This window comes from Andrena cerasifolii, chromosome 2 (genome assembly GCF_050908995.1).
Source record: "Andrena cerasifolii isolate SP2316 chromosome 2, iyAndCera1_principal, whole genome shotgun sequence".
In the NCBI taxonomy this organism is placed as follows: domain Eukaryota; kingdom Metazoa; phylum Arthropoda; class Insecta; order Hymenoptera; family Andrenidae; genus Andrena; species Andrena cerasifolii.
In genome coordinates, this window is record NC_135119.1 from 15272386 (window position 1) to 15295859 (window position 23474).

General features: G+C 45.0%; 1 long non-coding RNA gene across 1 annotated transcript; it reads left to right on the top strand.

The window, feature by feature from the left end:
- The first annotated feature begins 17485 nt into the window (after positions 1-17485).
- Positions 17486-23015, top strand: LOC143366155 (uncharacterized). The gene is made up of 6 exons (XR_013084676.1): positions 17486-17844; positions 19213-19309; positions 19413-19473; positions 19528-19634; positions 20822-21011; positions 22632-23015. It is a non-coding gene; the product is annotated as an uncharacterized LOC143366155 (long non-coding RNA).
- Positions 23016-23474: the final 459 nt, after the last annotated feature.

The following is a 23474-nucleotide window of genomic DNA, read 5'->3' on the forward strand; positions in this document are numbered from 1 at the left end:
TGGCAAGCTGGTCATTCATATGCTTGAATATCGCGAATGGCAGCATAATTTATAACATAATACAATAATTAAAGAGAATTACTCAACTAGTCCGGGTCTCCCCTACCTACGAGGAGATTGATTTCCATAGTTTTATCCCATTTTATTCACTGCCCGCGGTAGCGCGAATGGTAGCACTGCATTGACTGCCAATCGTATTTAGAGATTCAAGCGAATGCTGATAGCTGGGAGGCTAGATATCGCCGTGCCGAGCTTCAGACATCCGGTCAGGTGAAAAAAAAAGACGTCAAATTAGGGAAACGCTGAAGCAACGGTTCACGGTTGGATAGTATCTACGCGTTTCCCGTCCGTCGAAGAAAAACCACTGTTTCCTTGAAGCGGATCGGTGCGCCTCTGGACATCCATTAACAGGATCTTGATAGGACGCCGCGAGTCGCGACCGGCCGCGTTTGGAAAGGTTATAACACGGCCGGTGGTGTCAGTTTTTCCGCGAGGATGCAGAAAGTCGAGGAGGAAGCCGGCCTGGGGGCCGGGGGTCCCCTCTGTCCCGCTGGCTCTTTCTCGTTCTTTCAGCGGCGGATCCAGTGAGTGACAGGCGAGGCGACGCGACGCAGGAACCAGAAGAGACTTGGAAGCTGCCCGTCCATCCGTCCTTCCGTCCTCCCGTCCGCGTCGCGTTTGTTCGTTCCGTTCGCCCGTCCGTGGTCGCGGTCGTGGTCGTGGGTCTCGGTCGTGCTTGTGTTTCGTCGAGAACAGTCGCCCTGTCCACAAACGGAGCGGAGCAAGACTTCACCACTTTTATGTACGGAGTCTGAATAACAAATCTGTCCAATTCACATGTCGACATCAAAGAAGATAATATAAACACTACATCGATACATCGTCTACAAAACCTTAATGTTTTATTAATGCGGCCTCCGTCCTCGTCCCATTCCGCCGAGTCCATTCCATTCCATCCCCGGTTAGGCCAGACCAGCCACCGACCATCGCCATCGGACAGACACCCGACATTCGTGGCCACGAAGAGTATCGCGCGCACCGGGGAGCACACCCGCTCCCTAACTCGCCTCCTTTTGCGCGTTTTGCCTTCGATCGCGGCCCGACCAAACGTTTTGATCGGCTGTCCAACCATAACGTCGAGATTCTTGTCTTGACGCCCGCTATCGCCCGCTCCGATCGCACGAGTGCTGGGAAAAAATACAAACGCGAAAATGCCCTTTCCATTCTCCTCCGAAGGCGCCAGCCAATCACCGCCCCTCTTTCTTCTACCCAGCTCACTCCCGGATTACCACCAACCTTCGCGATCATATTTGCCTCTATTCAGCCGCAATCTCCCGGGATCTTGGCATTGATTCTCCAGTGCTCGGGATATCAGAGTTAGTCGTAGCGTTCCCAAAAATGTCACTCCTCCGGCTCTGGTTTTAGCAGCGTAGCTGCTGGAAGAGCTAAGACCGGAGCGCGAGAGGGAGCGGGGGCTCGGGACGTCGTGGCAAGGGCAATTGAATTTGCTGGGCACGTTTCCCGAACTCATCGATGGCCAGCGGCATAACGCGAGATTACCATATTCGCGGGCACGATCGATGCTCTTCTCGCGGCTTCAATTTGTATGTAAATACCCGTGGAGCTGGGACGTTTGACCGAGTCACCCGATTTGGCAGGAAGCCGCGATAGTCATCGGCACACGCAGCGACGTTGCGTCGGCGTCCTGACCACCGGTTGCATTTATTTGAAAATTTTAGCATCACTCCCCGAAACTGGTCCCGAGACCGATCAGCGGGAAGGTGTTGCCTTTCCATCGATTAAGAATCCCTTAGTCTCTTAGGAATCGAAAGCTTCCGATTCTCGCGTGTATTCCAGAGGTTGCGGAGTTTCTAAGAGGCACGAAAAGATCGAGGCTGGTGAGATGGAGAGACGCACGAGTCCCCGGTTTCGCGGGGATCGAAAGCGGCGAGCGAGCGTTACGCACGAAATGCATAAGCGCAGCCCCGTGTAATTGTATGCAGGAATGCTGGCAAGGTAGCGAAGACAGGGTGTACGGGCCTCTTCTGTAGGGAGGTTTGAAATCGAACGAACCAGGACGCCCGTCAAGCGGAACAGAGAAGCGAGTAGGGGGGCGGCGGGAACAGGGAGGAACGGGAAAGACATAGAGAAAGAGAAGAAAAGGCAGCGGAGAGGTAGGTAGATAGAGAGGATAGAGAGAAGGCCCTGATCCGCGGCTGATGCGAGTGAAGGCCGAGGAGAGAGGCTTGAGAGCTGAGTGACAGCCTCGCCACGTACGTGGGAGGCGAGCCCGCAACAAAGGAAAGACGATAGCCGTATGCAAATAGCTGCGATATCGCGAGCACTCCCCGCGAGACGCGCGGACCCGCTTCGTCGATCGCGAGCCCAGCTCCCAGAGAAACCTGCCCTGCGCGGCCCGGCCACCGACGTCCTCGTTCCCGGATTCGTACGTCCTCGCCGGGGACCAAGGGAAAAATTCACCACCACGCCACCGGGAAAACCAGAATTCCTCACCGTCGCGATTCGTCCTGCCAGCGGACGTACGGACTCTGCTCCATGGGCCCGGCCCGGCTTCCTGCAGTTCCTGTCCACGGCTAGGGACTTTTAGCCTTCGCATCGACAAAGCTTTCGCGCAAACTGCACCTCCGCTTTCAACTTTTTCTGCTCTTCGCGGGCGCTTCAACTATTTCTGTGCTACAGGCTTTCGCCATTCCAGTGGCTCGAGTCCTGTCCGAGTCTTTTAGGAACACTTGCATAGAACCACCCACTAGGTATCATTCTGCAGTCATTAATGTATGCTGTCCAGTTTGAGAAAAAGTAAATATTAACAGTTAGGTGGTGCGAGCAACAATACCGGGGAATAACAGTGTATCTGTGTATGGGCAAAGTTAAAGTCCTCCGTGGAAAGTCATTACAAAATAGCCGCGAAGCACGTCAGAACAGCTGACAATAATGGTAGAAGAGAGGAAAAAGTGGGAGCAGACAAAGAGGCGGTAAGAAGCCGAGTTACCGGTTAAAGCAACGGCGGCCTTTAGACGTCACTCGGAATTCCAAATATCCGCGAGTTTCTACGATGTAATAACGAATGACACGGGCGGAGAACAAACGAAACGAGAAAGTCTGCCGGTGGTAAGAGCGGCTCAGAGGGTTGAGAGGAATAGGGCGGGTGTGCGAGGGAGCGAGGGAGCGAGGGGTGGGTAGACGGTGGAACGGGGCGCTACAACGAGTTCCAAAGGGTCTGCCGCTTTCCGGCGAGAATTAATCATCCCTGGCAGCTCTCAATGTCCCTACCTACTACTTTCTTCGCATTCCCAATTATACGCTTATCTACCAAATCCGCGTCAAAGCTTAAACATAAACGAGCCCCCTCGAAAACTCCAAATTGCACCCTCCGAGCGGAAAGGAAAACAAGATTCGGCATTGACATTTGTTAATTTTGCAAAAAAAAAAGGGAATTCCTGAGGGCAAGAATTAATTCTACGGGCGAAACAGCCCTTGTGCTACGAAGGGCTATAATATGTTCTTTAAGGGGTTATGCTCAGTCAGGAGGCCGAAAAAAGGGTGGTCTTTGGAAATTTTTTACTCAAAAGCTATAGCACATTTCTCAAAAAATCTTATTTCCTTTTAAGGATTGCATCTAGTACCGTGCGTCGTATTTTTTTTATTTAAAAATATTTATCAATAACCGAGTTACTGTCTATCACTCGAAGGTTCTCTAAAAAAAAGGCTTCTGCGGTGACCACTGCTGGTCGAAAGTCGATCATCTAAAATAAAAAATTCAAAAGAATTTACTTATTATATTGTATTGTCTAGTATTTGAGCGAAGGTTTTTTCGAAATATTGATTTGGGAAAAAATGGCTGATGTTTAAAGTAAAAGTTTCAATTTTTATCATAAATCTTGCCTGATTTTCGTCAATTAAAAGGAAACTAAGCATCGGATAAAAAAATCCTTCGTTCCAATACTAGATAATATAATATAATAAGTAAATTGCAGTGGTCACCGCAGAAGCCTCTTTTTTTAGAGAACCTTCGAGTGATAGACAATAACTCCGTTATTGATAAATATTTTTAAATAAAAAAAATACGATTCACGGTACTAGATGCAATCCTTAAAGGGAAGAAAGATTTTTTGAGAAATGTGCTATAGCTTTTGAGTAAAAAATTTCCAAAGACCACCCTTTTTTTCGGCCTTCTGACTGAGCGTGACATCTTAAGAGATTATCGGAACACACCAGGTGATATCTAATTCTTGTCGCGAGTCAGTGAAAGAATAGAGGGCAAGTGGTATCCTGAGATATTGAAACGAAATTAAGCGCTAAATGCAACAGCCCAATTAACGTCCGGCTCGTAATACAGAGGGTAAGAATAGAGGCTCGTAAATAACTTTGCGGAAGGAGATCACGATGAAAGAAGAAAGGAAGTAAGGAGTAAACACTTCTACACATGGATCCAGCGAGGTAGGAGCAAGAGAATTTACGAGATAGCTACCCCCACTCGGGCCCCTTTCGTCCTACCTTCCTCGCCCTGTCCTCAACAGGTGGTCGTTTTGCTCAACTTCTGTATAGTAATTTATAATTTAATTGATTTATGCTCTCGAGCACGGTTATACAGGCCCGACACTCTGTTTTGGAGAAAAGTACCGTTCCGTAGCATCGGCTCGGATAACGGTCCCGCCACCAATCCGATTTACAGCCGCGTTTTACCTCATACCTGCTGCTCACTTTTTTGATCTATCGATCCTGTAATAGCATTCTTTATAGCAGCCGTATTTTTTATAACGGCTAAACGTATCGGAAGCTTTCCGCAAAACAAGCGAGCTGCAGAATTTTACGAAAGCTTTCGGCGAGTCGAGCCTCCGTCGAATTTCCATCGACGACGAACCTTGAATCCCTTAAAGGAACCGGGGTACGCGAGCCAAATGCAGAGGACATTCTCCTCTTTTGTACGGTTATTGCTTCGGACGCATTTGCACGACCTTGCCGCAAATTTCGAGCAAAAGGGTTCGGCGCATAAATCAGCGACACCGATGGAGAAGCTTCTTGGAAACCCTGTCGCATATTTCGTCGGTTAAGGGGCCATGCTCAGTCAGGAGGCCGAAAAAAGGGTGGTCTTTGGAAATTTTTTACTCAAAAGCTATAGCACATTTCTCAAAAAATCTTTTTTCCTTTTAAGGATTGCATCTAGTACCGTGCATCGTAATTTTTTTATTTAAAAATATTTATCAATAACTATGTTATTGTCCATCACTCGAAGATTCTCTAAAAAAAAAGTCTTCTGCGGAGACCATTGCTGCTCGAAAGTCGGTCATCTAAAATAAAAAATTCAAAAGAATTTACTTATTATATTATATTATTTAGTATTTGAACGAAGGATTTTTTTTATCCGATCCTTAGTTTTCTTTTAATTGACCAAAGTCAGACACGATTTATGATAACAATTTTAAACTTTTACTTTAAACATCAGCTATTTTTTCTCAAATCAATATTTCGAAAAATCCCTCGTTCAAATACTAGATAATATAATATAATAAGTAAATTCTTTTGAATTTTTTATTTTAGATGATCGACTTTCGAGCTGCAGTAGTCACCGCAGAAGCCTTTTTTTTTAGAGAACCTTCGAGTGATAGACAATAACTCAGTTATTGATAAATACTTTTAAATAACGAAATTACGATGCACGGTACTAGATGCAATCCTTAAAACGAAAAAAGATTTTTTTGTTAAACCCTTTCGTTACCCATTTTACCGCCCGCTTATAAATAATCCGTCATCATAAAATGCCGAGAACTGTGCGCGGATTCGTCGAACGTTTGCTGAAGTTTTAAGGAAAAGTGGAATTCTCCAGAACGAGTGCAATGGAGTGACGGTGCCTCGAGGCGGCATAGTTTCGAAGAAACGTAACCTTCCAAGCAGTTTCTTGCCCCCTTTTCTCAATGGGATAGGGGTGCGAGGTGGGAGAGGAATAGATTCGACTCGGAATTTAAATCTCGTTCGGCGAATGGCAAACTTTATCGATGTAACATCGGTAAATTAAAGGTGGCCGCGATTCACGGCGAGGTCATTAGGAGATAGACGCGGAACGGTAGTGGAATCACTGGTGTCTTATCGTGATCCCGAATCGCGGGCAAAGAAAACAAGTTCTTCTTCAATTCAACTTGCTTGATGAACTGGCGGCCAGTTCGGTGGTTTACGTGCAACCACGACTCGCTCGACACCTGAAAACTTTTGTCCTCCCTCTCCAAGGATGTCTACTTTCAGTCTCATCTGCTGCGCAGTTTGCTCGCGTTGGCCCTTCGGGGCATAAAATTATGAAGCGTGGTTTACCTCGAATTAATAAGTCTTTGATAAGTTTATGCGCACAGAGTATGTAGGTACTTGATAAATGTTATACAAGTAGGTATATATAATTATGGATGGGAGACGCAGCGGTGTATGCACTCGAAGGTTTTAAAGAGGAGGAGGATCTAGATCTATCGAGCATTTCCGAAGGTTCGTTGAAAGGTGTTGGCAGAATGAACGTGGCCGCGCGTCCACGTGGGAGGGTTGCGCCCGTGATCGTAGGCCGACAATCTACGACAAAAGCGGACAGCCCGCGGCTGAAAGCGGGGTTGGAAAAGCGAGATCGGCCGTCCGCTCGTCCAGCCTCCGAGTTCTTTCTATTCTCGTGGGGTGACGAGGCCCGCAGACTACGTTAACCCTGCGAGCAAAACTATTACAATTCCTGGTGTGGCTGAAGCGCCGTTCCCTTCCTTTTCACCTCCCCAACCCATCAGCCGGGGCTGCCACCCGTTCCTCCCTGCTCCTAGCTCTCCGCAACCCACGTCCACCCACCACCCACCTCTCTCCTCCCTTCTTCCACCCTCCAGCGTCCTGGCATCGCGCCCGTCAAGGGAGATTTATAGCAACTCGAATTCCTCGACTACTAGTCGGCCGTGGCTGAAGGAACGAAGAGGCGACGTGGAGAAGAGAAGAGAGAAGAGAAGTGGAAGAGAAGAGAACAGAAGAGAGGGGAAGAGAAGCAAAGAGTGAAATGGGGGCGCGCCGCAGTTCCGGAGAACCTGGAGGGCCCTCTGCTGGGTGGTTGTAGGTGGCGCTGGGTGACGTTGGGTTGTTGGCCCGTCGCGTCGCATCGCGTCGGATGGACTGCGAGGAGGCAGGAGGCAGGAGCCGTCGCAATGAGGGGATGGAAAGGGGGCACTCGTCACTCCGACGTGACGGCCGCAGAACTCGCTTCGTACTCCATCGCCTGCTCGCCTGCTCGCCTAACACGTCGACGTCGTTTCCCCGCTGCTATACAGTGAAGGGTTAGGCTGTCGGTGGCAAGCCCCTCCTCCACCCTGTGGTCCATGCTTTTCCCTCCGCAACACTTCGCAAATTTCCGCGACTGTCATCGTGCCCTGCAAATCTCGAATCTTGATCCTATCGTCTCAACGAGCTGCCATTCTCAATCCTTTAGCATCTCCACTGTCTCAGAAAATTAAATCTCTGGCATCTTCCTGAAACGATTATATTCGTTCGACAAGCGATAGTACGCGGTTGTAAAGTCCGGTGACAGCGTAGAACCGTCAGCCAGAGCAACGCGAGGCTTCCGTTGGAAGACAAAAGCGCTAACGGAATAGTTTTCTCTCGGCTGCGGTGGGAATCGTACGGATAAAGGGATGGAGGGGGCCGAAGTAGATATCAATCACGCGAGACGGTGACGGGCTGAGATTTGGCAGCAGCTTCGCAACGCGAGCAGGATGAAGAGGAGGAGTAGGTGGGACGCGGGGGCGTCGGGGCTGCAAACAACTGCGTCCATTCTATCATCATTTTTCTAAGAAACCCTCGCTGTATTGATTCACGAGTTATCGAAGTGTCAACGCCGGTTCCTATTGTCGTGGCCTGGATTGCTGGGCTGTCGCGTCTCGACGAAACCTGTCACGTTGTCCGCGTTGTCCGTGGCGCTTCTTGCCGCCGCGATCCACGGACACCGGAATCTTGGCAACGAGTCTAAATTGCTGGTTTCGTTGAGAAACTGTGGGAGAACTTGTCCCTCCACTGGGCCACATCCATTTTTTAGATTCGTCGAGTCCCTGTCCGCGGTCCGGTGAAGTCTTTGGAAATTTCTGATGCTCTGATCAGTTTAATAGCGAGACGAACCATGCTCCATAATGATAGGCTATAGGCGAAGAAAGCACTGTCAGGCGGCTGTAATTTTTTAGGTACCTAAACCGCTCCTAAATTTATGCCAGTGGAATTCAAAGGAAGGCACGGGGAACAGAAGCGTTCCGCGTGTTGTGCGGGTTCAGTCAGCGTCAGTTTCAATGAGGAAGAAACCGCGCTTCTCCTCTGACCAGTGTCAGTTACATGTTCTAGAATACTGGCCCCATGGGAGCGCGAAGGTAAGACTTCAGCCGGCACAACCCGTGGGTGTCAGGATGACTGAAAACGTGATGTGACACGTGCCCGTGTTTAGGTCGACGAGCGTTGTTATGTGATTGCGTAACCCTCCGACGTACAGCACGAAATACACCGTATGAAACATTCAAAAGCTCTTTCATAAAAAAGAAGTACATAGTGGGAAGTTATAATATCGTAGATAGCTGTTAAATGGGATTGGTAGTACGATAGTGTTCGAATTATCATTCTGGTCTAAACTTTCTACAATAAGTATGATTCTAATCCGGAGCAAACTGTAGTCGTTTTGTAACTAAACATATGTAGAAATTTATATTTAATTTGAACTATTATTAAATATTTATCAATTTGAAACGAAGCAGAAATGAGATCCTAAGAAAACGATTATCCTTCGTTAAAAGATTTCCGCGATAGGTAGTGGCAGCATGAGTAGCGGTAGCATAAGTAGTATAAATGCACAAGACTGGCCCTGAGAGGACGAGAAATTCCGCCATCTACGCAAACTAACGGGAAGAGGTTGAGTCAGGGGTGGCTCGCTAAGCCGGTAATAGATCTAATTTTCTGCGCGCTCTACAGTATCAAGCGATAGGGATTTTCAACGATTTCTGTAGTACACTATAAGATGGCGTCGCGGTCGTTGTACAGCCATCATGAATCAAATTATGTCAGGAGGAAGTGGGGGTTGGTGGTGACGAGAGGTGGGCCTTTCTGGTTAAGCCTACCACTCGAAGGGTGGAGTCGGCAACGCGTGACCTACGACCACCTGGACCTGCCACATTGGCGTAGCGACCAGTGACTGAAAATTTTTTCGCCAAAAATTCGTATCCAATAAAATACAGTTCTCGATAGTACAGCAATGATACGTAACAAGACTACAGTAGGTCATAGCTTTATAAAAAAAACTTGAAGTAGATCGTAAATATAATGCTGTTGGACTTTTAAATACTTCGGGACATAAATAAATGGATTTAGAAAATAGAAATAAATTTCTGTCAAATATATCGCGTGCATAAAGGCAATAAATAATAAAGCAAGTAAAAGAAAATTCAGGCTGTTAGATGTTCGAATAAAAAGGTTCCATGTTCGGTTTTTAAAATCGCCCATCTTTTGGCAGGTATTGAAAGCTCTTTGAAATACTGACGTCGATAAGTTCCTCGATACTTTTCCTGTACTTGTATCTAGATAGCTAGTTAGCTTAAATAATAAAAGCTATCTCTGAAAATTATACCAACTATTGCAATTTGTACCAGGATTTTAATTCTGTTAAGAATTACATATATTGTCAATCGTTCAAACATTCTACTTGACCAACAGATGGAAACACAGTTTTCGTAAAGGATTTCTGTTATACCAACGGTAAGTAAGCCGGTTTCTGTATTATCGACTGTCGATACAATTCAAATTTGATTTCATAACTGTAGCTTAAATCGTTAGATGTGTGCTTGAAATGCTGATTTATAAAGATTACAGTCCTGATATACAAATTCGCCCACTCATTTTAACGCTTGTATATACAAGAAATAATAAAAGAAGCCCACAAGTCATTTGGACAATAAAAGTGGCACTACACAAATGAGGAAAGTAACTTTGACAAAACCGTGCAGTTTATACTGAAAATACAATCCAATAGCGGCTTTACAGATGAAACATTAATGCCTCGCAAATGCTGTATTCCCGTATATTCAGGGCACATCTATATAGGCACGCCAGTTATCGCACCGGCATATCTCGCAACCATGATCAATGACTGCGATTCGTGACGGTGCAGTCTTCGGAGGCTGTCTATCCGAATACGTCGACAAGCTCAAGGTCATGGTCAATATCACGAACAAGTTACAGCTACGAGGAATGCGGAATGTATACGTGCACACATATAAGAGTGGGATGCCGCAATCTGTGCGCTGCAATTGATCAGTGTGCTGATGACCTTCAACTGAAATCCGCACCGGGTTCGATTTTCAGTTTGGACGTAAATAAGATTTAGTACGACCTTGCAAGTCAATAGGCTCGCATCCACTATCACACCTTAGTTCCAGGTCACGATAAAACACAATATCCCACTGGGACTTTCTATGTCAACTTTCCAAGAATTTTCAAGGGGGTCAAAGGAAACCAGCCAGACAGAATTGCATGCAATTACGCAACGTCACGGATGCTTCTGTAGCATCGTCGATTAAAGACGATCCCGATTGGAACCGATCACTTGAAAGCTCGCGCAACCGGTCATCCCGTTCGAATGCCCCGCAAGCATGTTTTGTCCATCGACACCTTGTCGGATGACGGATGTGAACTAGAAATGAGCCGTTTATTTTGAAAGTGGCCTAAGCCCGTTTGTCAATTTTTTTATTGTTGACTGTAGTAATATGTACGACTTGAAGTTAGTATTAAAAATTTATACATAAAATTTTCTTGAATATAAATGGACTTAGGTCACTTTCAAAATAAACGGCTCGAATCTTGGAGCGATAACGAAAGTCCCAACTCCGCGGAGAGTCCCAATGAAGTTTGGGTCAAGCTACGAGTTTATCATTTTCCATGGAGCATGGGCGATAATTACAAGGTATGCACTTCGAAAAAATCGATTTAATCCCTCTTACTTGCAGTTACCTATAGCACATATACAGAGTGACAAAAGTTCCGCGACGGCCTAATATTATTTCGGTTGAGTCGGTGGAAGAGTGGTAGAAATAACTGTCGCCGAAGACAATTTATGTTAATGACTGTTCCTGGGCCGAGGAGGGACGAGACCGGACGGGCCACGGAACAGTCTGCAGGTCTCCGTGGAGCTGATCGGACACGCCACTGTGTGCTCCTCTTTCCGCGCCGACTTTTTCCCCCTCCCTGGCCTTCGTTGTATCGCCACCCTGCTCCGTTCTGGCCGTTTCAACCCCGCGATGGCGACGCCCAGCGTCGATCCGACCGGTGCTCTCGTCTGCCGCGCAAACTCCGAGATCCCACGGCGCCTGAGCGTGATCCTGTGATCCCCGAAAAACCTTGTGTTCGCGCCTCCATCGTGCTCCAACTCTCCATCGAATATCGCTAGGGCACCTTGGAAACTTGAGACTCGGTGGTTCGTGAGTTGTTCTTTCATGAAAATCGAGAGACTCTCCCAGAGGAGTGGTTGATTGCCGATGCTTGGGCCGCAGCGTCGAATGGCAACTCGTGACCGTTGGGGGTGCCCGATGAAGCCTCTCTGTGTTAGCTAGACGCAAAATGGATGTCCGAGTGGACGCAGCTCCGATTCCGATTGATAAGCCGCACCTAGCTTTCGATTAACGCAAAGTGGAAACTGATGGTTCGGGAAGCTGAGGGATTTTCATCCTGACCTGGTCGTCGCGGAGGAATTTCAGAGCAGCCAGTTAGAGACTAGACAGAGGAAGTAACGTTCGCACAGGATGCCGCAGGAATCGAGTGGTCGTTGAGGTTCCCATGGAGCTGACAAGTACGTTGAATCTGTTGAGCTGCGGACAAATTTGAAGAGTCCACTTAGAGTTAACTACGTCGATGCTAATGCATGCGTTTTCAACCCCGCAGAGCGCAGACTCGCCGGGAATCCATTGCTGGCATCTCGTATCGAAGAAGCCGAGGGATGATGGAAACTTTTTGATGCCTGCCAACGTTTCATCGCCGCGCATCTAAAAGCTTGCGAGCAATCCTTTTGCCTCCAGTGAGTATACATTTACAATGGCGTAACCTGATTTAGATATCTACCGATGTACAGTACGAATCTTCCTCGAACTTTGTCTGCTGTGCTTAAGAAACATTTATCTACTATTTCACATTAAATTCTGCCACTGTACAAAAGCTGTTCAGAAAGCAGCGTTACTTTCGATGACTCTAAACTGTCAGTAGAGGTACGCACACAAGTGGGACGCTCGATTCTCTTTCCCCGCCTCCGAAATTAACGATCTTCAATCGTGCTTTCGAAACAGTAATACCAACATCGTCATTGCACTCCTCAAGCCGCAAATCAGGTGGAAATTCTCTTGCAGAGGTATGCTACGAGTATTATAATAAGTAAATATTGATAAAGGTGCTATCGAGGTTAAGATTGGGAGTCCTCTGTGTATCTCAGTTGAAGTCGAGACGGCGTTCTCGTTCGTGAATAATTGATGGGATGTTTCCGAGTTGCTCCATACGACGAATAGCCTCGTGACTCTTCAGCCTCGTATTAAGAGGGAAGACAGAGGATCGGGAGGGCCGGTTGGTCGTTACACATTTCTGTTTTGAACGGGCGAAGAAGTGGCGCAGTGGCGCCGACACTGGCGAATATCGGCTGGCATCTCGGAATCTGGCGGGACGCCGATCGATTTCCACAGTCCTCCTTACCCGCGCGACACACTTTGCTATGTACATAATTCCGACGTGCCGTAAACGTCGAAAGTGTCCGTGATATTATTGCCCCACGAAAGTCTCTTTCCAAGGCGAACTGAAGGAATCTACGAGTCCCGTCGATTACGATCGGTTTATCGAAGGGGTATTTAAAAGTGGGTGAAAGACAGTTGGTTTTCTGAAAGACTTGGGTGCTTCCTACGGAAAGCGTGCGTCCTACGTGGCTCCATTCAGCGAGTCGTCTTCGAGTCTGTCCAGGAAGGCGACAATACCAAGCGGACGCGTGTGCACGCGGGCAAACCGGCTATAACTCCAATCAAGGACTCACTCGGTCCACATTCCACTTTTAGCCTTCCGATCCCTAAACTCGCCGCCACGTCCGGCTCGATCCTTCATTTTCGACTTGCTCCGATAAATCAACCTTGATTCTTAGACGGAGCTTTCCGAAGATCCACTCAATACCGTCGCTCCTGTCGGTTTTATTCGACGGAGGCCCAGTTGCTTCGCGGGTTTCCCCGAGGAAATTCAGGGAAATTCTAGTATTTCAGACTGATGTGTTCGGGGAAATTGCAGCTCGAAATGCTTCGCACCTGACAACGGGGGTGACTTAATTATACACGGAAAAATAAGCGTGTATTCAAATTCAGGACGTTCCGGCAAGAGGAGTGCAGCTCCACTTTCGACAATTTTTCAATTATGACGCGTGATATATGCGAAAGAAAATTCTACATCGTTCGATGCACGCTCGATGCTAATCCCATAACAAATGAGAGATCTATTGCAAATTTTCAATTTGCATCCATTACTGTTTTGCGCGATACGAGTGCTCCAGATTTGGAAAATTCGCCTAAAATAGAAATAACAACTTATCTTGGTACTCGATAACTGCTACTTATTCTGTGAAAATATATATTCTTCAATGTTAACCCTTCGTGGTCACGCGGGGTGTATCGCACCCCAAGAGCAACTTTCGAATTGAAATATCGCGCGTTTTCGTCTTCCAAAGGGGATTTGTCGCAAAAACAAAAATAAGAAAAATATTAAAAAAATCGGGCTTTCCTCGCAACCGTGAAAAATCGCTCATTTTCAACTACGAATTTTATCGCATCAGAATTTACGCTTCTGGAAAGTATTACGAATGTACAATTACCACCGAAAAGTTAAAATATTCAGAAATTCGAAAATGTTAACTGAAAAAATGACGGTGAAGCACAGTGAACCCCGTGTGACCGATTTGTGATTACAAGGTGCGACCACGGTGGGTTAAGACAAAGCAATAATTTTATAAACAGTGTTATCTAATTTACTCCAAGTTGGTAAATACGTGTGGAGCTGCACCGCTCTTGCTGCACGCGATGAAGCAGAGAGGAAAGTTCAGAAACGATTAAATTTGAGGAGACAGTGTAAGCGAAGGCCGAAGGATTGTTGTTGATTCCAGTGTTAGAAATCGACGAACAACTTGGTCCGAATTTTGTCTGGGCATAGGTTCATTGACACCGGAAACCGATACACACGGTACACGCCGTTCCTCGGGCGTGTTATTAGGTAAAACATATCGACAGGCCTGGTGAATCGACACCTGAATGAACACGAAGCGGCATGACGCGACAAAGCCTCAGGTGATCGATGTTGTTGTCCTCCGCGACGTCAGAGAATACACGAGCCGTGATTTTTGGACACGAAGCGCATCACTCACAATCTTTCAACACGTTTATTTGTTGCCCGCCTCCGCCTGACACGCAGTAATTCCATTCATAATCACACTTTTGCTATTACTCCCATGCGGAGAGCTTAATTCTCGTTATTCCGAGCGCTCCTCTAAATAGAAATCTGCCCGATAGTTCACTAGTTCCAGACAGATTCCAGGCCTACATTTGTCATCGCCAGTGCTCGCAAGAACGTTCACTGTAATTTTATTTCAACATCGTCGTTATCACTTAAAAATCCCGACAGCCCGCGAACCTGTTCCAGTATCTAAATGTAACAGCTCACGAGGCTGTAATGTAAGCTTCTTTGTATAACGCCTTATCGGAGTCCCGTTTTTACTCCGACGAAATGGAAATGAGCGTGGGCGGGCCATGCAGATTCAACGAAAGTTAACCGTACTTGGTCGATTCGTCGAATGTCTGCCACTGCTCCGTTCCCGGTTGAAAGCTTTAACGACTGGTCCGCGCAAAACCTAGCGTGACCATCTGCTGATTTATCGTTCTAATCGAAATCCTACAGAGGAAACAACGGAAGCAACAGAACTTCCGTCGAGTCTCTATCCCTTGAACCAGAATCACCGATGCTCCATACTAATGGAAACTACTTACTTACAAGGGAAGATCCCGAAAATTCAAAAAATTCTGAAACTCTGTGAACATGTAGGGGATTTTCTCCTGATTACAACGCAATCTTTATTTTGCTGCCCAAAATCACACTAAGCGGGTGAAATGAACTCCTGAAGATTCGGCTATTTTTCGATTTTATTTTCTAACTCGCACTCTGTAAGAGATAGAAAAGAAATTTCAAGACAAAAGTTACTTCTTTTAATTAGATCTATCGTTTGGTAAAAAAATATTTTTCAGTTCACGAGTTATAACACAAAATCGGAAAATAATCGGATTTTCAGGGGTCAATTACACCCCCTTAGAGTGAATTTGGGCAGCAAACAATAATTCCGTTGTAATCAGGAGGAAATTTCCTGCATATTCACAAAGTTTCAGAATTTTTGGAATTTCCGGGTTCGGGATGTTCCCTTGTTAGATGCCTACAATTTAAATAAACCATCCACTCTTTAGAGTAAACTTACAAGGGGAGGACACCATGCGGTAGACATCGATTTTGATGAGCCTTGGCACGATGGATCTATGTCGAAAATAAGTAAATAGGTGTCCGAGCGTTTCTGCCAATGGGCCTTGATAACAGAGATATTTACATGAAAATTATTAAAAATTTCATAGTGACCGTGTGGTTTTAGTGGGTAAAAACCCACAACTACCCTGGCGCCCGCGGGGAATTCCCTTCTGAAGGCGTCAGGGTGCCTTTTGATGATACCTTCGCGTTAAAAAAAATAATAATTTTTTTATAAATTATTTTCTTTTATAAATTTTTTTTTTAACTTGGGAAAATCTTCAAAAGGCACCCGAACTCCTCCAGGGGGGGGTCCTTGCGGGCGCCAGGTTAGTTGTGGGATTTTTACCCACTAAAACCCCACGGCCAGTATGAAATTTTTAATACTTTCCATGTAAATATCTCTATTATCAAGGCCCATTGGCAAAAACGCTCAGACACCTATTTACTTATTTTTGACATAGCTCCATCCTGCCAAGGCTCATCGAAAACAATGTCCACCACATGGTGTCCTCCTCTTGTTAGACATGAAATTTTTTTTTGGAAAATAGAAAATTTGGCGGTGTTCGATGAAATGAAATAACTAGCAACGAATTCATCGCCAGTTTTTCCGCGACACATTCCCGCCGTTTCCGCACAATTTCACGGCGCCTGACATGGAGAAATTAAAGCGTCGCTGCCATAAATTACCGCGTTTCCGCGAGAAGTGACGTCACGGCCCGCAATTCGACCATGGGAGACGGAACGAGGTCTCATTAGTCTTTTACAGTCTGCCATATGGGCACAAGTCGATTCCCACAGCACTGGGACTGATACGCGATGCCACAGAATGCACGTAAACTCAGCCTCATTTACGTTTCGCATCCGAAACGTGAGATTTTCACCGTTAAAAGTGTCTATCTCGTAGCTAGCGTCGCTTCTCCTCCGTGCACAGTTGAAGGCAGGGGAGTTCGATTGTTTAGAAATCAACGAATTAAAATAATCGTTCAGATAGTGGCGGAGATTTTAATTAAATCGTTCTCTCGCAAATGGCTGCTTAAGCAGCAACGAAAAAGGACACCGAGGACAGATGTTTAGAAGAATAGAAGCGAACTCACCGTTAAAATGCGAAGCTAACGGGCCGCCGAGAATCTTCTTGGAATTCCCTGTCCGGTTTTACGGAGGCAGCGTCAACTTAGTTTTATTGCGGCAATATAGCAGGGATGCTCGCTGTACTATTGTTCAACTTTTTCGTTGTCCGGCCCCGGAGCAGGTATCGCAGACCTTTGCAGCTAATAGGGACGAAATAATGGCGGTCGATCGACCTTCGATTCAGCGGCCAGTCTGCCACGTATTCTCAAATTCTAGAAGGTCACCTCCATTGTCTTCCACTCCCCAACTCTTTATCATATTCTCTTTAAATCAATCCCTCCCACGCACACTGCTACCAGCCTCGTCCTTTACCCCAGGTACAAGTCTATTCAGCATTGTTTTATGTACTTAAGAGCAAAGGGTGGTACTTAAATATCGCTCATAAGAATTTGTCACCCCTTTCGCAAAATTATCCCCATTCCCAACCGAGGCGCCAACTTCGACTCAGGTGCCGGCGACCGTCACCCGTGCACCAGCCTGTACACCGCGTCGATTTCGCTTTTACTACCCCGTACGCTACTATCTCCTGCCCTTGGAAGAAAACGGGTGATCATGGAGGTGTCCCCGGCGGTCCGAGGAGGCGCGTTATCGCGGGGAATTCCCTCGCTAGCCGAAAACCGCGTTTCGCCGAGAGAACCCTACGCAGGCCTCGGCCATTCTCGTGGAATAAAAGCCAAGGGAGTTCCCCACGGGTGCTGAGCCCTCGCGTGGATTTCATTTCAGGAACGCATAAAATGGTGACGGCGGCGGCGGTGGTTTCGGGGTGGGGCGAGGGGAAGGTGAACGGCGGGATAGAGAGGAAGAAAGGAGTCGGAGCCGAGGGGAGAAGAATGGAAGAGGGCAGAAGAGTCCCGGGCTGTAGGCACGGGGGAGAAAGAGATACGCCGCGGCCCGGCCGGCTGGCAAGCAGATGGTTGTTGCGCCGTTTATTGGTTTACTCGTCGGTTCAGCCATCACGTCCCGTTCCAGCACTTCCAGCCATCGGACCAGCCGGTGTTCCTCTTTGTGTTGTTACGCCGGATCGACCAACACCAAGCCCTTATCTACTCTCCTCCGGCCCGACGTGATATAACAGAGCGTGGATCAGCAGCTCGGCTCGGACGCCGATACTACCGATCTGACACTCGCACCCGGAGACTTTATTCAAATGTATGTTGATTTTACGGTGCTCGTTACTCCATCAACGTTATTTGTCAGTTCTTTCGGAATGTCAACTACTTTCAAGCTCTTGCACGAAATTTGTGATAGCCCTGTGGTTTTACTATGCAGGCCCGTTTGTAATTTTTGTGGAAGTTTGATCATTGAAATACGCCTGGTGAGCATACAGTCGAATCTTCAAGCGCCCTTTACTTGCTTCTTCCATTCGGTGGTGAACTTGAGATTCGATTTCGTAAGCGTAAGAGAATCGAGAGCAAGGAATGTATAAAAAAAATTATGTAAAAAGATTTTATTTAAAATGCACTAAAAATTAAAAAAGAAACAATCCATTTCATGTACCCAATTTCGATGGTGTTTTTCACTTTACATAAAATCGTGGAGCAGGATATCTCGCAACAAAATCATTTCCACGCTTGGTTCTGTATTAAACTGATTCATATTCTGTTATGAAATATCCTGCTCCACGATTTTATTTAAAGTGAAAAACACCATCGAAATTGGGTACAAGAAATGGATTGTTTTTTTTTTAAATTTTTAGTGCATTTTAAATAAATTCGTTTAACATAAAATTCTTTTTGTATATTTTTTTTTTATTATTTACGTTATAGTGTCTAAGTTTTGATTCGTGGTTATGTGCTGATTTCATGTCGATTGATTTGATTTGATTTGTGGTTATAGGCTGATTTAAAGTTGTTTGTATTTGTGGTTATGGGTTATATTTATTGATGACGGGGTAATTTTTTCACCCCCTCGTGGTTAATTTTTTTTTAACTATTGTATTGTCATTCATACTACGCACGCCTCCAAAGTTTCAAGACAATTGGATAATTCGAAGTTGGTTAAATTTGAGTTGCCAGATTTGAACCAAACATACAAACATACAAACAGATGATCGAAGCTGAATAAAATCGTTTAAAAGCGGACTAACCCACATTGAAAACAAATTATTTATCCTATTTTATACGATGAGTACAGCCTATTGTATTCCGATAGGAATACATTATTACTAACTCAATTTTGTGAAAAAATGTGGGTTAGTTCGTTTTTGCTGCAAATGCCTCCGTCTTCTGTACTTATTCTTTAATTTCATGAAGAATTTTCAAGTTCTACGCAAAATTTCGTAGTCTGCCTTGCGGTCATGCATCGTTCGTTATTAACCGTTATTTTTTTTTGTGCTACGTGATGCACCCTCCTGTTTCCGTTTGCTAACGAATTTCTTAACGATGCGTCACGATTCGTCGCAGTGTGAATCGCGTTGAGGAGAGGAAGCTCGTGCTTTTTGCAGGGTGAAAGTAAAAACTTTTACCGAGGAGTGTGCCGCGTAAGTAAAAGTTGTTTCACGATTGGTTTATTTTTCAGGCCGAGTAGGGTGCGGATGTCGATTGTTCCACGAGGGGCTCTGGCGGTAAAAGGGTTGATTGATGCTGACTCGGCTGCTTTTATCGCTACTTACACGGTACTCTACATTTCACTTATGTTCTCTATAGAATTTAAAACGAGGTTAATTCTGCCGTGCGCGACAAGGCGTTCTTATTATTAGAATACTTTCTTCGTTTCAGATATTCCAAGTCATCAAAATGAGTCTCATCGACATTCAGCCTCCGACTATTTAATCGAAAGGTTCGTACCGAATGGAAATGGAAATAAAACTTTCTTAACATAATTTCATTACAGGTACACTTTTTGGCCGCAACGGAATTTTAAACATAAACCACAAACAACAGTGGTTCATTCCAAATTGCAATTAAACCAAAAGTTCCTTTCGAGGGCTACTGTCTCAGGTATGCGACGTTAGTTTCTTATAAAGAATTAAAGTGTCTCTGTGGAAAACACTGTAAGTGCCAAAATTAAAAAAAAAAAATTAGTGGGAAATGTTCTACGTGCCAACGGTAACACATTGTACCTATAGAATTTGACTTTTGGCACTTACAGTGATTTCTATAAGGACTCTTCAATTAATCATAAAGTCCTTGCAATTAGGGTTTATACAAAAACTGACTTTTGAAAAAACCGGTTTTCGAATTCCACTATTCCCAAACAAACTGGTTGAACCGGTTTTCGAATTCCACTATTCCCAAAAAACCGGTTAAACCAGTTTTCGAATTCCACTATTCCCAAAAAAAAAACGGTTGAACCGGTTTTCGAATTTTCACAAAAAATATAATTAAAATAGTAAATAAATACTTGTATTTATTTTTAAAAATTTCAGTTACCTTAATATTATGGAATTAAAAAAAAATATAATAAAATAATATATACTCTATTTATAAAGAACTAAAGAAACAAAATTATAATAACTAAAATCCGTACAAAATATAAATCTTTTAAAAGGCGGTACCCAATTATAAATCTTTATTCCATTTAGTATTTTTGTTTCTTCTGAAGATATGAAGTCATGAAGAGTAGTTTTACAGTAAACTGTTACCTATTACAATATGCTTGTGTCCGCGGTGATTTCAAGTCAAAATGTTAACGTTTTTAAATAAATAATTAATTCATTTCTGCATATTATTTCTAGTATATAAAACCGTTTTTTTTTAAATTTAAAACCGGTTTTCGAATTCTAAAAATTTATAAATAAAAACCGGTTTTTAAACCCGGTTTTTTAAAACCGACAAACCCTACTTGCAATTTCAGAATTCCCAAATTCCATTTCATCTAACCCCTTTATGATGCTTCTACCGAGCACTGAATCGAAACTGCTAAACACTTCAAACTTGAGCGAGTTTAATAACTTTCCCCGACTCTGCCAACTCCAAATAAACGCATTCTCTCGCCGACTATTAGTCGCTAATACGAAAGCAGTATTTTCCAAAGCATTGAAGCCGGCGAAATGCCGCGTATATCAGAATTCGCGCGAGTTACATTACTCGGGGGTTAACTTCCGGCAGGAGGTACAACCTAGAGGGCCAGGGAAGTTTCAATGGCCCCGAAGCAACAGTTCTAATACCGAAAATTATGTGAACAGGGGGATGACGATAATAGCGTCGCCGTTGTTGGGGTTCGCGGGCGAGCCAGTAATGGCGAACCAAGGGGGTGACTATCGGATCGATAGAGGGAAACGCTGGCGAAACGTCCACGACCACCGATTACGCTCCACCTATCGGATTCCAGGGACTGCTGGAGAGAATACGCCCTCTGCACTTGGACGCTTTGAGGTGGGAAATTTGGAAAAATTCGAGGCTGCGAATTTTGGAGAAAATAATTCAACTTTCCGGTCCAAGTTCCTTTTACTACTTTGAATCTTAAAATCTTTCTCAGTTTTTACCCGTGTGGTTTTGATAGTCCCAGCGGGGATGTTATTCCCTTCTCCAGGGAACAAATCAATGTCTGCCTGGCTATAAATAAGTGCGCACATAGGATTCGTTTCGTATATCATCGTTAAAGTCACATTTCACGGGATTAAGGTTTCGAAGGAATTTTCGACTGCTCGTTAGACTAAGCTCTCTTGTTTCTGTCGGCAGCTAAAGATTCCTGTAGTTACGAACGGATTATTAAGAAGTCAGAGACAGTGGGTGCGCAAATAAGACCTTAAGTTTGCGGCATTAAGCTTAAAGTGTTTTGACGGCGCAGCCTAAACTCGACCCGCCTTAATTCGAGTTAATCCCGATGAGCGGGCGGGTGGGGAGGATTCGAAGAGGATTAACGACTGCGGTATAGATGTCGAAGGATCATGGGAAGCTTATCGGTGTCCTATCGCTTTCGTTTCTCTGAACAAAGTGATCCTACAAAATATTTTGACACCCTACAAAGGCTGTCTTCTTCCAGACTTACAGTATAAACGAAACACGCCCTAATCCAACGAACAAAAAACGCCGAATCTTTCGACTCAGGGGAGCAAGTTGCCATTTTCAGCGCCTTCCAATTCCTCTACCCTGAAGGAACAAATCCCTATCGACAAAATCGTTCCAGTGAACTAACAAGAGAAGATCGATAAACCGGTAATTCGACAAATTATGAAACTTTGGGGTATGGGGCCGTCCTTAAATTACGTAAGGGTAATGTTTACGAATTCTTACCCCCTACCTCTGTCAGTATAAGAATTCGTAAGATTTGATATTCCAACCCCCTGCTTACGAAATATTTTTTGCACTTCATTTTTTTAGTTATTAAAATTCTTTTAAAGGTTTATATAATTCATTTAACTTGGTTTCGGGAAATTTAAACTAAAACTACTTTTCTGGAACATTAATGATAGAATTTGTATTTATTTAAAATTAGGTTAAACAATATTACGTAAGACGCTACCTCACTTCCCCCTTGTAAGGAAACGTAAGAAATTCGCGACCCCCTCCCCCTCCAAAACGCCTTACGTAATTTAAGGATGACCCCTATGTATAGGATATATAAGTATGTATTACGCAACTGTTTTTGTTGCCCAAGTTCACTCTAAAATTGAAATTGGGTGAAATTGACCCTTGAGAATATTTGCGTCATAACTCGCGAAATCTGAGAGACAGAAAAACAGTTTTCAGACAAAAGTTACTTCTTTTAATTAGAACTATCATTTGGTAGCTCGCAGTTTGCGAGTTATATCACAGACTCGGAAAATAGCCGGATTTTCACGTGTCAATTTCACCCCCTTAGAGTGAATTCGGGCAGCAAATAAAAATTACGTAATAAAAGTTTCATAATTCCTTTGAATTTCCAAGTTGGGGATCTTCCCTTGTAACTATTTGACATATCTATTGTCTCGCGTGTCTAGTTGATTCGCACGATCGGGGAACACGGTATCCAGGATATCTATGCCTCTAACCGGGCTCCGGCAATGATTTCAGGTAAACACAGGCACGCCAGCTGACCAAGTAACCTGGAAATGCAAGGTACATCGACACGCGTGCTCAAATAAAAGGAGCTGTACCGCTAAGGAATAAGAGGAGAAGGAGGACGAAAGAGAACACGACCTTGCTACATTCAGCTGTGTCATCCGCGAGCCGTTAACGGTCAGGTGCTTTCGATCCCAGGGACGAGCATCAATCACTATCGGTAGTGCAGGTGTAATATGATTATTGTCGCTAAGATAACCCGCTATGATATACTCCCGGGAAGTGTGCCAAGTGACATAACAGGATTTATCTTTAACGGCGTATCGGAGCCACTCAACCGAACCAACGAATCCTAGCGTCACCTCTGGCTACCAGTTCCTTCGTTATTCCACGATCACAGAGAGCTGCCGCGACCCCGGTATGTTTCCCAGAACTTGGGACGCGGGCCATTAAGGAGATATCTTGATATGTAAATATGTTGGGAGATTGGTCGAAATGCGCTCAAGTTGGAACAAGTTCTGAATAGAAAAGCTCCAGAGGCTGGTTAGTGATGAATGTAAGTTTTCTTCCAGAAACTTTCATTCTCACTGTACCCCTGACAACGCAGTTCCTTGAATAGAGGCACATTCGCGCAGACTTTCGAGTGTTCTCTTTTTTCTATCACACCGTACGATCGACATCACGAATCTGATAAGTTTCACGCGCGCGGATTACATTCGAAGTTAGTTTTTCTTTCGCGAGCTGAGAGGTTCGTTGCACGACACGCTCAGCAGAAATAGATGCTTCCCTGTTCGTTGGAAGAGTGACTCGGCGCAACCGGTCTATTTTCGAATGACTCTGCACTTCGAGGACTCT